The sequence below is a fragment of the Macrobrachium rosenbergii genome, chromosome 8, assembly GCF_040412425.1.
Source record: "Macrobrachium rosenbergii isolate ZJJX-2024 chromosome 8, ASM4041242v1, whole genome shotgun sequence".
NCBI lineage: Eukaryota > Metazoa > Arthropoda > Malacostraca > Decapoda > Palaemonidae > Macrobrachium > Macrobrachium rosenbergii.
In genome coordinates this window covers 15846717-15858204 of record NC_089748.1, presented here as the reverse complement: position 1 = coordinate 15858204, position 11488 = coordinate 15846717, and positions in this window count along the sequence as shown.

Genomic DNA, 11488 nt, shown 5'->3' with positions numbered 1-11488 from the left:
CTAGGCTTTGCATAGGACCATTGAAGGATTCATGATTTAACATTGTTTGCTCATTCTCTCTCTCTCTGGTAGACATCAGGGTGCCTCACACTGAGGACCTGAGGCAACCAGACAACGAATAGGTCTCTCTCTCTCTCTCTCTCTCTCTCTCTCTCTCTCTCTCTCTCTCTCTCTCTCTCTCTCTCCTCATGAACTGTGGTTGGCTATGACCACTGAAGGATTCATAACAGAGTTCAGAAGATAACCTCTGTTGAAAATGCAGTTCATCATAAGTGTGAACTTAGTCTCATCCTCAACATCATCTTTAGTCTTGTATCTGGTTTCTGCCGAACACGTTTCAGATGCGTATTGAGTTCTTTCGAAGCTCGTCTGGTATGTGTATTTCCTGTCCGGTATTCGTATGTGCTTGCCTTCATTCAGCCATTTTGTCACTTCCAAGTTTAATCATTTTTGGGCTTAATTCCTCCCCCCACCCCTTCCATTCTCGTCACCTGTCAACTAACTGTTTTTGTAGAGTCACTAGTCCAAAGCATCTCTTGCAAAAATTCCTTTTACCTTCATGTTATTTCATTCGCTGCAAAACCTCTCATACACAGCATCATCACAGCCACTTTCCTGGCCAGATGTTATCACTTTGTCCTTTTACATTCGCCCACAAACTTGGTTAAACAGACAATGATTTCATTCTTCTCCATTCCACTTCAACATTCAGTCCTTTTCCTCTGATTGTCTCTGCTGTTAAGACCAGGTCCTGCCCATATAGCAGCTCCCAAGTGCCTTCATTTTCGTATTCCTTTGTGGCATCTGCTAAGACTACGATTTCAAATAGACGCCATATTCTGTGGCAATTTCAATTGAATGGTCCTTGCGGGTGGGTTTGTTCCATATGAATTGGATTCATCTTCTGAATAATAATAATAATAATAATAATAATAATAATAATAATAATAATAATAATAATAATAATAATAATTTCCCTAAAGCTTCTACGTTACTCTGTAGTGCCTTCGCCTGTACAAAGAGGCCAGCACCCTTTGGGTTCCTGAAAACTCGGTCAGATACTCTCTTAGGTCTGTGAACATATATAAAAAGTCCTTAGTTGCTTGGTACTACAGTGCCCTCGTCTGTACAAAGAGGCCAGTACCCTTTGGGTTCCTGAAAACTCGGTCAGATACCCTCTTAGGTCTGTGAACATATATAAAAAGTCCTTAGTTGCTTGGTGAATGTGAATGCCACTGTATAAAGATGCTGTATTGCTGATTTTCCTTATGCAAAACCAGACTGACATTTGTATCTGAAGTGTTTCTAGCACTAAGGGGTCCCATTTCATACAAGGAATTAGAAGACTGTTTGTAACGGGACCTTCCCTCTCTGCTTGGTACTTTCATGTAAATGCCTCTTTATCAAGATTGTCTGTTGTTGATTTTCCTCTCACAGAACGAGACTGAAAATTGTCTTTTCTGAAGTCTTTTTAGCACTAGGGGGCCATTTCATATAAAGATTTGAAATAATGGTTATAATGGGAAATTGAATTTATCAACTGCAGTGCAAATTTAACTTGGATAAATATCATGGCTAACACTTCCTTAGGGTAGTTTTGCTTTAACCAAACATATAAAGTTATTGGGGATTATGTTGGTACAAAGTAAAGGGCGTGATTGGCCAAAATACTCGATAAAGCTGTAAGATGTGTTCTTTTACGTAATTATCATTATCTGTATAATGTAAGTACATTTCACTAAGTAACTGCCATTTTTGAGTCATGATTATTCGTCTTTTCTGAGAATGTTTGAAAAGGCAGAATGAGTTTGTCTGGAATGCGAAGAAGAGATTTGGATGTTTTGTGTCAAGTACATTGTTAGTTTCGTTTGAAGGAGCTTCAGGTTTTTTTTTTTGTGAATAAATATGCTGTGTGTGTTTTTTAAACCCATGTTTCTCTCTCTCTCTCTCTCTCTCTCTCTCTCTCTCTCTCTCTCTCTCTCTCTCTCTCTCTCTCTCTCTCTCTCCACAATATTTCTCGTACTATTTCATTATAGTCTGGTAAAACTCCTCTCTCTCTCTCTCTCTCTCTCTCTCTCTCTCTCTCTCTCTCTCTCTCTCTCTCTCTCTCTCTCTCTCTCCACAATATTTCTTGTACTATTTCATTGTGGTCTGGTAAATTCTCTCTCTCTCTCTCTCGCTCTCTCTCTCCAATATTTCTCGTAGTATTTCATTGTAGTCTAGTAAATCTCTCTCTCTCTCTCTCTCTCTCTCTCTCCAATATTTCCTTCACTGTTTCACTGTAGTCTGATAAAACTTTCTCTCTCTCTCTCTCTAATATTTCTTGCAATGTTTCAAAGTTTGGTAAAACTCTCTCTCTCTCTCTCTCTCTCTCTCTCTCTCTTCTCTCTAATATTTCTCGCAATGTTTCAAAGTCTGGTAAAACTCCTTTCTCTCTCTCTCTCTCTCTCTCTCTCTCTCTCTCTCCAATATTTCCTTCACTGTTTCACTGTAGTCTGATAAAACTCTCTCTCTCTCTCTCTCTCTCTCTCTCTCTCTCTCTCTCTCTCTCTCTCTCTCTCTCTCTCTCTCTCTCTCTCTCAGCTAATACCAGGCTCAAAGACGTAAGATGAACCATGAACCTAACCAAAACCACAATGACTTTCAAAAACGTCACTTCAGACTTTTTAAAAGGATGGTTAAAAATTGAAATGAAACATTGCTTAGAAAAGCTAAAAAATGTTTCTATTGAGGCTAAAATCAAAGATTTGATTATACCTGATTGAGGCTATAGACTAGGCCTAAGTAAAAATTAAAGACTTTACGAATATAGGTAAGAAAAATTGGTAAGGACTATCCCACAAAACTTAAGATTGTCGATAAGAAACAGTCCATCAGAATGATTAGAGAAAAAGTCGAGCGTAGAAGTACTACGTGACGTCATCAGAGAACTGCCCCTGTGGAATGGCACGAATGAATATATTTGATGACGTCATAGGTTGTGACGTCATGGTTTCATTCGCCAAAGGAGTAATCAAGGTTGTGATGTCATATTTTGTAATTTCATTATTCCATTCACAAAATGTATAGTAATCATGGTTGTGACGTCATTGATTGTGATCCACCCATTCACAAAATTCATGTATAGGAATCAAGGTTGTGACGTCATTCCATTTTCAATGTCAAGGTTGTGACGTCATTCCATTCACAAAGCCATGCATACAAATCAAGGTTTGTGATGCCATAGTTAGTGACGTAATGTAGAAAAACTATGTAGAATATAGAGGAAATAAAAACCATTAGATAACCGGACCAGTCTTTATTGAACTCCAAGACAAAATTTCAAAGGTAGGGGAGGTTACTCTTGAGAATGATGATAAAAATCTATAAATTTTTTTTCACCTTAGAGCCAGCATTGCAATGCCCGGAGAATGACCCCAGCAGGGGGTATACAGCCAGTCTGGTACCAACTTTTAAGTCGACCTAAAGGGCGTAAATTTTCTAAGCTGACAGCTGATTGGCCGAGATGGGAAAAAGCCTTCTAAATACTTCTCCTGTACTTTCCCAAATGTCTTTCCAGTTTCTGTGTTACACAGACCCTTTTAAATTCAAAGAAAACGTTAAGGACAGAGTCTCCCAAGGTGGGCGTGGTCAAGTTACCAACGAGACAAGCCTTAGCTTACGTTTGCTCTGAAGGACCTGCTTTCGTACCTAGGCAAATGCTTGCTTGGCGTGTAGGGTCTAATGAAACATGGAGTGTTCAACCCGTAGACTTTTACAGCCAGAATTTCATCTAGCATAATGGCTAAAATATTCCCAATTCCAGTTCCTCTGTGGATAACTTGGAAGAAATCTACTGGGTGTAAACCTACACTCTGGCATTCTGCTTTCCGTTTTCATTGAGATTTCGAAACCGAAAGAGTTCCTCTAACGTCTTCTTAACTAGAAAATGAGTCTTAGACAACCCTCATAGAAAACGGGGAACAATTAAGCAAAAGACGGTGACGAAATTAAATATATCTCGAACGTCTGAGCCATCTGACGTTGACTCTGTACCTGACAGAATTCTTGACTTTGAGAGCTGTGCAGGATAATTTTACTTGTAAGTATTAATTGATACGACTGTGTCATCCTCATTATCAGGTATATTTAGATATAAAACTGACTTGATTTTCTTTAATACTGATTTAAGTAAAATAACTTAGTATTTTTAAAGGTCTCATACACAGACTGTTCTCTGACATCTTCCTCCAGTATTCTGACGTCAAATTTGATATCAAAATTTCAATAATGGCGGTAAAATTGGTCTAATCATGATCTTAAACATAGAGCTTAAATTTGACACAAATATTGCCATTTTGTCAACAAGATTTGAAGGAAAGTGCTGAAATATCTCGAAAAATAGGCTCTTGCGACACCCATCCAATGTAGAAATGCTCTATATGCATGACTTCAGATTCATTGGTTATTTTTCAAGTTAGTTCCATTTAGATGAAATTTTTAATACTGAAATCATTCATTTTCACTTAATTTTATCATTAGATTTCGTTCCTTCAAACATCTTTGCCTGAATAACTTTTTCCATGTGAATTTGATGATGCAATGTGTTTAATTATAGCTTGAAAGACGCCAAGTTCCACGATTAGAGGGACATTTATTTACTAGAGAAATGTACACATTAAATCATTTTGCTCATGTACTGTATTTAGACAGCATTTTTTGCTGATTAGTTGCAATCTATATTCAAAATCGTTTGCTGCATTCTCGTATCTTATTAATGTGCTTACTTTACTTTAAATAAAAATTTCGCAGTCTAAAGTTATTTAAACTATTTTTTAAGGCTTAGCCTGTTAACCTAACATACACCAAAATACTTAATTATTCAGAACTAAATTTCCTAATTTGGTACAAATAAACCAAAGAAAATCTAACCAACTTTATTCTACTTCAAATTACAAGTCATCCTCCAGTCTTTTTGTCACAACAAAAGCAATTAATTACACCAAGACACACACAGTCCCCCCAAAAGCAGACAAGTGACCCAAACCCCTTCAGGAGGAACAAGCGCGCCTTGAGGCACTCCCCCCTTCCCCAAAAAACCACAAATTCGTCCCATAGGCTTAATGACACCATTCAATGTAAGTGATTGAGTCGGGTAAATGGTCGGAGACGTGCAAAGCTAATGTCCTCCTGCCCTGAGTTCTTCCTCCCCCAGCAGGACAGCAGGTCGGACTAACGTCAGCCTTCACTGTACACGTGGACCACCAGGTCAGGTTAGGTTTTGTGTGATACATCTTACAAAAATCCACTCCATTGCCAGGTAATTAGGATAGGATTAGACCTAACTCACTAGTAGGCTAATTATGTAATCAAGGACAACATTTAGGCTCATTAACAGGTAATTTGGTAGAAGAAACCTCACAATGACATGTAATTTGGGCATGAAATCAGCCTCTTTAACAGGAAATTACGTAGGTAATCAGGGGTAAAAATTAGGCTCATTAACAGGCAGTTTGATAAAAGAAACCTTTCATTAACATGTAATTTGGGCAAGAAATTGTCCTCTTTAAGAGGTCATTATCTAATTAGGGAGGAATAATCATCCATTGTCTTATAATTAATGGATAATCTGCTTCATTAACAAGTAATCAGGGAGTAAAAGTTCACCTCATTAGCGGGTAATTATGAAAAAATGTCTAGCTGCAAATTGGAACATTCCTTCGGGTGTTTTGAAGTTCATTTGTCTTCTCAAATCTTCCTGCTTTCAGTTTTAACAAGACTTTGAAAAACAGTTTTGTACTGATCATTGGAACAGGACTGAAGATTAAGAAAAATCGTTTCATGTAGCTCATCAAATTATTGACAATAAAAAATTCCTTATGCCTTGCTTATCAGAATTGAGCCACGTGACTAAAAATCGGCTAAAAATGAAAACTGCTGTTTCATATGGCACATGAATTATATTAAAATGACTGTTTTGCATACTAGAACAAGGTACCAAAAACTGCAACTTTGCATTGATCATCAGTACAGGGCTACAGAGTAATGGACATTACCTTTTCATATGGACCACTACGACAGGGTTATCGTTGCAACAATCGCAGCCAAAGAATTAATGCTGGTTAGGAAAGACTACATGAAAGTTAACTTTTTAATTTTGACCTTGTACCTCAAGACCTGCCTTTAAAGTGCTAATACTAAACTACAAGTTTCAGTAAACTTAATCGTTTTGGTCAGCTTTTAGGACACACTAGATCTTTACCTTTTATCATATTCTTGACCCAGTATTCATCTTTATAACCTAATACTTTAAGAGAATACTGAACCTCTATTCTTGAGAGTTTTATTGGACGGTAAAAAAAAACCGGTGCTGACATACCTTCTGGTCCTAAAAAAAAAAGGACACTTTCTAGGTGAAAAACTCTAACTGACACTCTTTGTAGACAAAGATCTCAATCGAACTGACTCTTTTTATATAAAAGCACACTCTAGATAGATAAAGAAAGACTTTTATGGGCAGAAAACTGACGAACAAGCACTGTCAAGTGAAATGAACAAACTAACATTTTTGGCAGAAAGTCTCCACCTCCTGGGTTAAACCAACTCTGGCTCCCGTACTGACAAATTTTTTAGACAAATGAATTCCATTTTCTGTGGAAAAACTTTCACCTACACTAACAAGCAAAATGAAAACTCATAACAAAAAGAGAAGTGCTAAAAGACTCCCTGACCAAGAAAAAAAAAGTTAAATTGACATACTGTGTTGAAAACTTGCAAACCAACACTCTTTCAAGCCCAAAAAATCACTGTCTACAATAATTTCCAGTCAGAACAAAAACCTCCCTTGAATCAACAGGAACTTTCTTAAAAAAAACTCACTTTAAATAACACTTCCTAGGCGAAAACAACCTCGGAATTGATAACACTTTCCAGGCAAAAAATACTTTCAAGAACTATCACAATGGACAAAAATCACTTCCATTTAGCGCATTCTCCAGGCAAAAACCTCCCTAAATAAAATTTTTAAACAAAACTAACACTCTCCTCCAAAGATACACATATTTTTAGCAAAAACTCTCTCAAATAGACGACCTTTCTAGGCAAAAAAAGAAAATCAAGCTCTTCTGAAATGACCTACTTTTGGGGCAAAGCTTCCTGAGCATAAAGTCACGAAATATCAAGGCATTTTAAGCAAGTGACGCATGAAGCCTAGTAGGAGCTCTCAGACTAATAGGTATTCTAATCAAAAACTCTCCCAAACAAGAATATATACTTCTTGGCAAAGAAAACAGCAAAATAACAGAATTCTATGACAGAATTCTATAACAGACTTCACAGCCAAAACAAACTCCCTAACAGACTTTCTTGCCCACCCCACCACCTAAATCACTAACTACTGCATTTTCTAGCCCCCCAAAATTCCAGGCTAACAGACTTTCTACATCAAAAAATACAAACTAGCAGATTTCCAGAATGGATCAGATAATATAATTAACAGACTACCAGCAAAAATTCCAAAGTAACAGACCTACTAGCAAAAATGTTAACAGACTCTTCAGGCAAAAGCCCACAAATCCAGACATCTTGAAAGCTATAGCATCAAAGTTAACAGATTCTGTGAAGGCACAACCATTAAAGTTAACAGACTTCCTGAAGGCACAACCATTAAAGTTAACAGACTTCCTGAAGGCACAACCATTAAAGTTAACAGATTCTGTGAAGGCACAAGCAACAAAGTTAACAGACTTCCTGAAAGCAAAAATGTTAACAGACGCTTCAGGCAAAAGCCCACAAATCCAGACATCTTGAAAGCTATAGCATCAAAGTTAACAGATTCTGTGAAGGCACAAGCAACAAAGTTAACAGACTTCCTGAAAGCAATAATGTTAACAGACGCTTCAGGCAAAAGCCCACAAATCCAGACATCTTGAAAGCTATAGCATCAAAGTTAACAGATTCTGTGAAGGCAAAACCATAAAAGTTAACAGACTTCCTGAAGGCAAAACCATAAAAGTTAACAGACTTCCTAAAGGCAAAACCATAAAAGTTAACAGACTTCCTGAAGGCAAAACCATAAAAGTTAACAGACTTCCTGAAGGCAAAACCATAAAAGTTAACAGACTTCCTGAAGGCAAAACAGCCACAGACTAACAGACTACATGAAAGTACAAGCAACACAGACATTTTAAATAAAATATGGCATAAACTACCAGAATCACTTTAGAGAGAATGTCACAAAATAGTAGTGCACAATCTAAACCCAAAGGTATTACAAACCAAGGAACTTCCTTAATACAAAACATAGCAGACTTTCTGAAAGCAAAGTAGCATGGAGAATCAAGACTTCCCCAGACTAAGTTTCACAGAGCAATTGACTTTCTCAAAGTGAAAGTATCGCAATGACAAACTTCCTGAAAGAAAAAGTGCCACAACAAACTTCCGGAAACGTCAGTGAAATGTGAAAGTATCACAGACCAAAAGCCTTTCTAAAACCAGGACTACCATAAGCCAAGAGCCTCTCTAAACCACAATCTGCCACGGGGAAAAATCTTCCCGAATCCTAATTGATCTTGAACCAGTATTTTTCCTGAATCCTTGACTCGTTTCAAAAACCAGCAAACATTTCCTGTCCTTGAAACTTTGCATCATGTATTAACATCATACTAATGATGATGAATCCTGATTCTATCATCAAGCTCTAAAAAAGATATTCCAGGATTATCACAAGCAAGGCCTGGGGTCTGAACTCATGTTACTAAAATTCCAGGTTATCACAAACACCAAGTGTTCAACACCAGTATCCTAAACTAAATCTGTCTGCATTTCATACTCCATTGTCATAAACCAGTTTTTAAAAAGTTCTACATGATGTACCTTCCACAATCACTATCCCATTCCTGTACACCAATATCTACTCTTACAAACTGAAAAAATAAAGTACAACTCTTAAAATTAACCAACCCTATTTTCGGCATTAGTTTAAAAACACCAAACTTCGATGTGTCTTGTATTCCAGACCTTTACAATAATGGAATAACACTTCGAATCCAAGGGCATCACGAACAAAGACTTAATTAAGCCACAAACCAACATCATAAAAAGGGACATTTATTCCTAAACTACATATCAGTAGGCTTCTTGAAGTACATTACCACATCAACACTCGGAAAACCTCTGCACAATTCCACTGACATCCACAAAGGCAAGTTGCACATCGTCACAAAACCCAGGAAATTAACCCACATCATGACCAGTGTCTTAAGTTACCCAAGATCAGGTATATCAACTGTAAAATCAGTTGACATTCTAGTGACTTCTCAAAGGTACCATGACTCAGGAAGGCCTGCCTAGACAAATTCTGGAGCAATGAAAAGGCTACACCAGTTATACATCTGAATGTCCACAAAGCAATAAAATCAAGTCTCAAATCACATATTCTCTCAGCAACAAAGTGGCCCAGATAATACTATACCACCTTTACTTATGCACCTAACATCAGGGATATGCATCTCCAGTTCTGAGAGCCAGCACAAAGCTCTGTAAACCCCACATCAGTAATATGCATCTCCAGTTCTGAGAGCCAACACAAAGCTCTGTAAACCCCACATCAGTAAGATTCATCTTCAGTTCTGAGAGCCAGCACAATGCTCTGCAAACCGCACATCAGGGACATGCATCTCCAGTTCTGAGAACCAGCATAAAGCTCTGTAAACCTCACATCAGGGACATGCATCTCCAGTTCTGAGAGCCAACACAAAGCTCTATAAACCCCACATCAGTAAGATTCATCTCCAGTTCTGAGAGCCAGCACAAACTGTAAACCCAACATCAGGGACATGCATCTCCAGTTCTGAGAACCAGCATAAAGCTCTGTAAACCCCACATCAGTAAGATTCATCTCCAGTTCTGAGAGCCAGCACAAAGCTCTGTAAACCCCACATCAGGGACATGCATCTTCAGTTCTGAGAACCAGCATAAAGCTCTGTAAACCCCACATCAGGGGCATTCACCTCCAGTTCTGAGAACCAGCATAAAGCTCTGTAAACCCCACATCAGGGACATGCATCTCCAGTTCTGAGAACCAGCACAAAGCTCCGTAAACCCCACATCAGGGACATGCATCTCCAGTTCTGAGAGCCAACACAAAGCTCTGTAAACCTCACATCAGGGACATGCATCTCCAGTTCTGAGAGCCAACACAAAGCTCTGTAAACCTCACATCAGGGACATGCATCTCCAGTTCTGAGAGCCAGCACAAAGCTCTGTAAACCTCACATCAGGGACCCATGCATCTCAGTTCTGAGTAACACAAGCTCTGTAAACCTCACATCAGTAATATACCATCTCCAGTTCTGAGGCAACACAAAGCTCTGTAAACCTCACACATCAGTAATATGCATCTCCAGTTCTGAGAGCCAGCACACAAAGCTCTGTAAACCCCACATCAGTAAGATTCATCTCCAGTTCTGAGAGCCAGCACAAAGATCTGTAAACCCCACATCAGGGACATGCATCTCCAGTTCTGAGAACCAGCATAAAGCTCTGTAAACCTCACATCAGGGACATGCATCTCCAGTTCTGAGAGCCAACACAAAGCTCTGTAAACCTCACATCAGGGACATGCATCTCCAGTTCTGAGAGCCAACACAAAGCTCTGTAAACCTCACATCAGGGACATGCATCTCCAGTTCTGAGAGCCAACACAAAGCTCTGTAAACCCCACATCAGTAATATGCATCTCCAGTTCTGAGAGCCAGCACAAAGCTCTGTAAACCCCACATCAGGGACATGCATCTCCAGTTCTGAGAACCAGCATAAAGCTCTGTAAACCTCACATCAGTAATATGCATCTCAAGTTCTGAGAGCCAACACAAAGCTCTGTAAACCTCACATCAGTAATATGCATCTCCAGTTCTGAGAGCCAACACAAAGCTCTGTAAACCCCACATCAGTAATATGCATCTCCAGTTCTGAGAGCCAGCACAAAGATCTGTAAACCCCATGTCAGGGACATGCATCTCCAGTTCTGAGAACCAGCATAAAGCTCTGTAAACCTCACATCAGGGACATGCATCTCCAGTTCTGAGAGCCAACACAAAGCTCTGTAAACTCACATCAGTAATATGCATCTCCAGTTCTGAGAGCCAACACAAAGCTCTGTAAACCTCACATCAGTAATATGCATCTCCAGTTCTGAGAGCCAACACAAAGCTCTGTAAACCTCACATCAGTAAAATGCATCTCCAGTTCTGAGAGCCAACACAAAGCTCTGTAAACCCCACATCAGTAAGATGCATCTCCAGTTCTGAGAGCCAGCACAAAGCTCTGTAAACCCCACATCAGTAAGATGCATCTCCAGTTCTGAGAGCCAGCACAAAGCTCTGTAAACCCCACATCAGTGATATGCATCTCCAGTTCTGAGAGCCAGCATAAAGCTCTGTAAACCTCACATCAGGGACATGCATTTCCAGTTCTGAGAGCCAACACAGAGCTCAGTAAACCTATACAA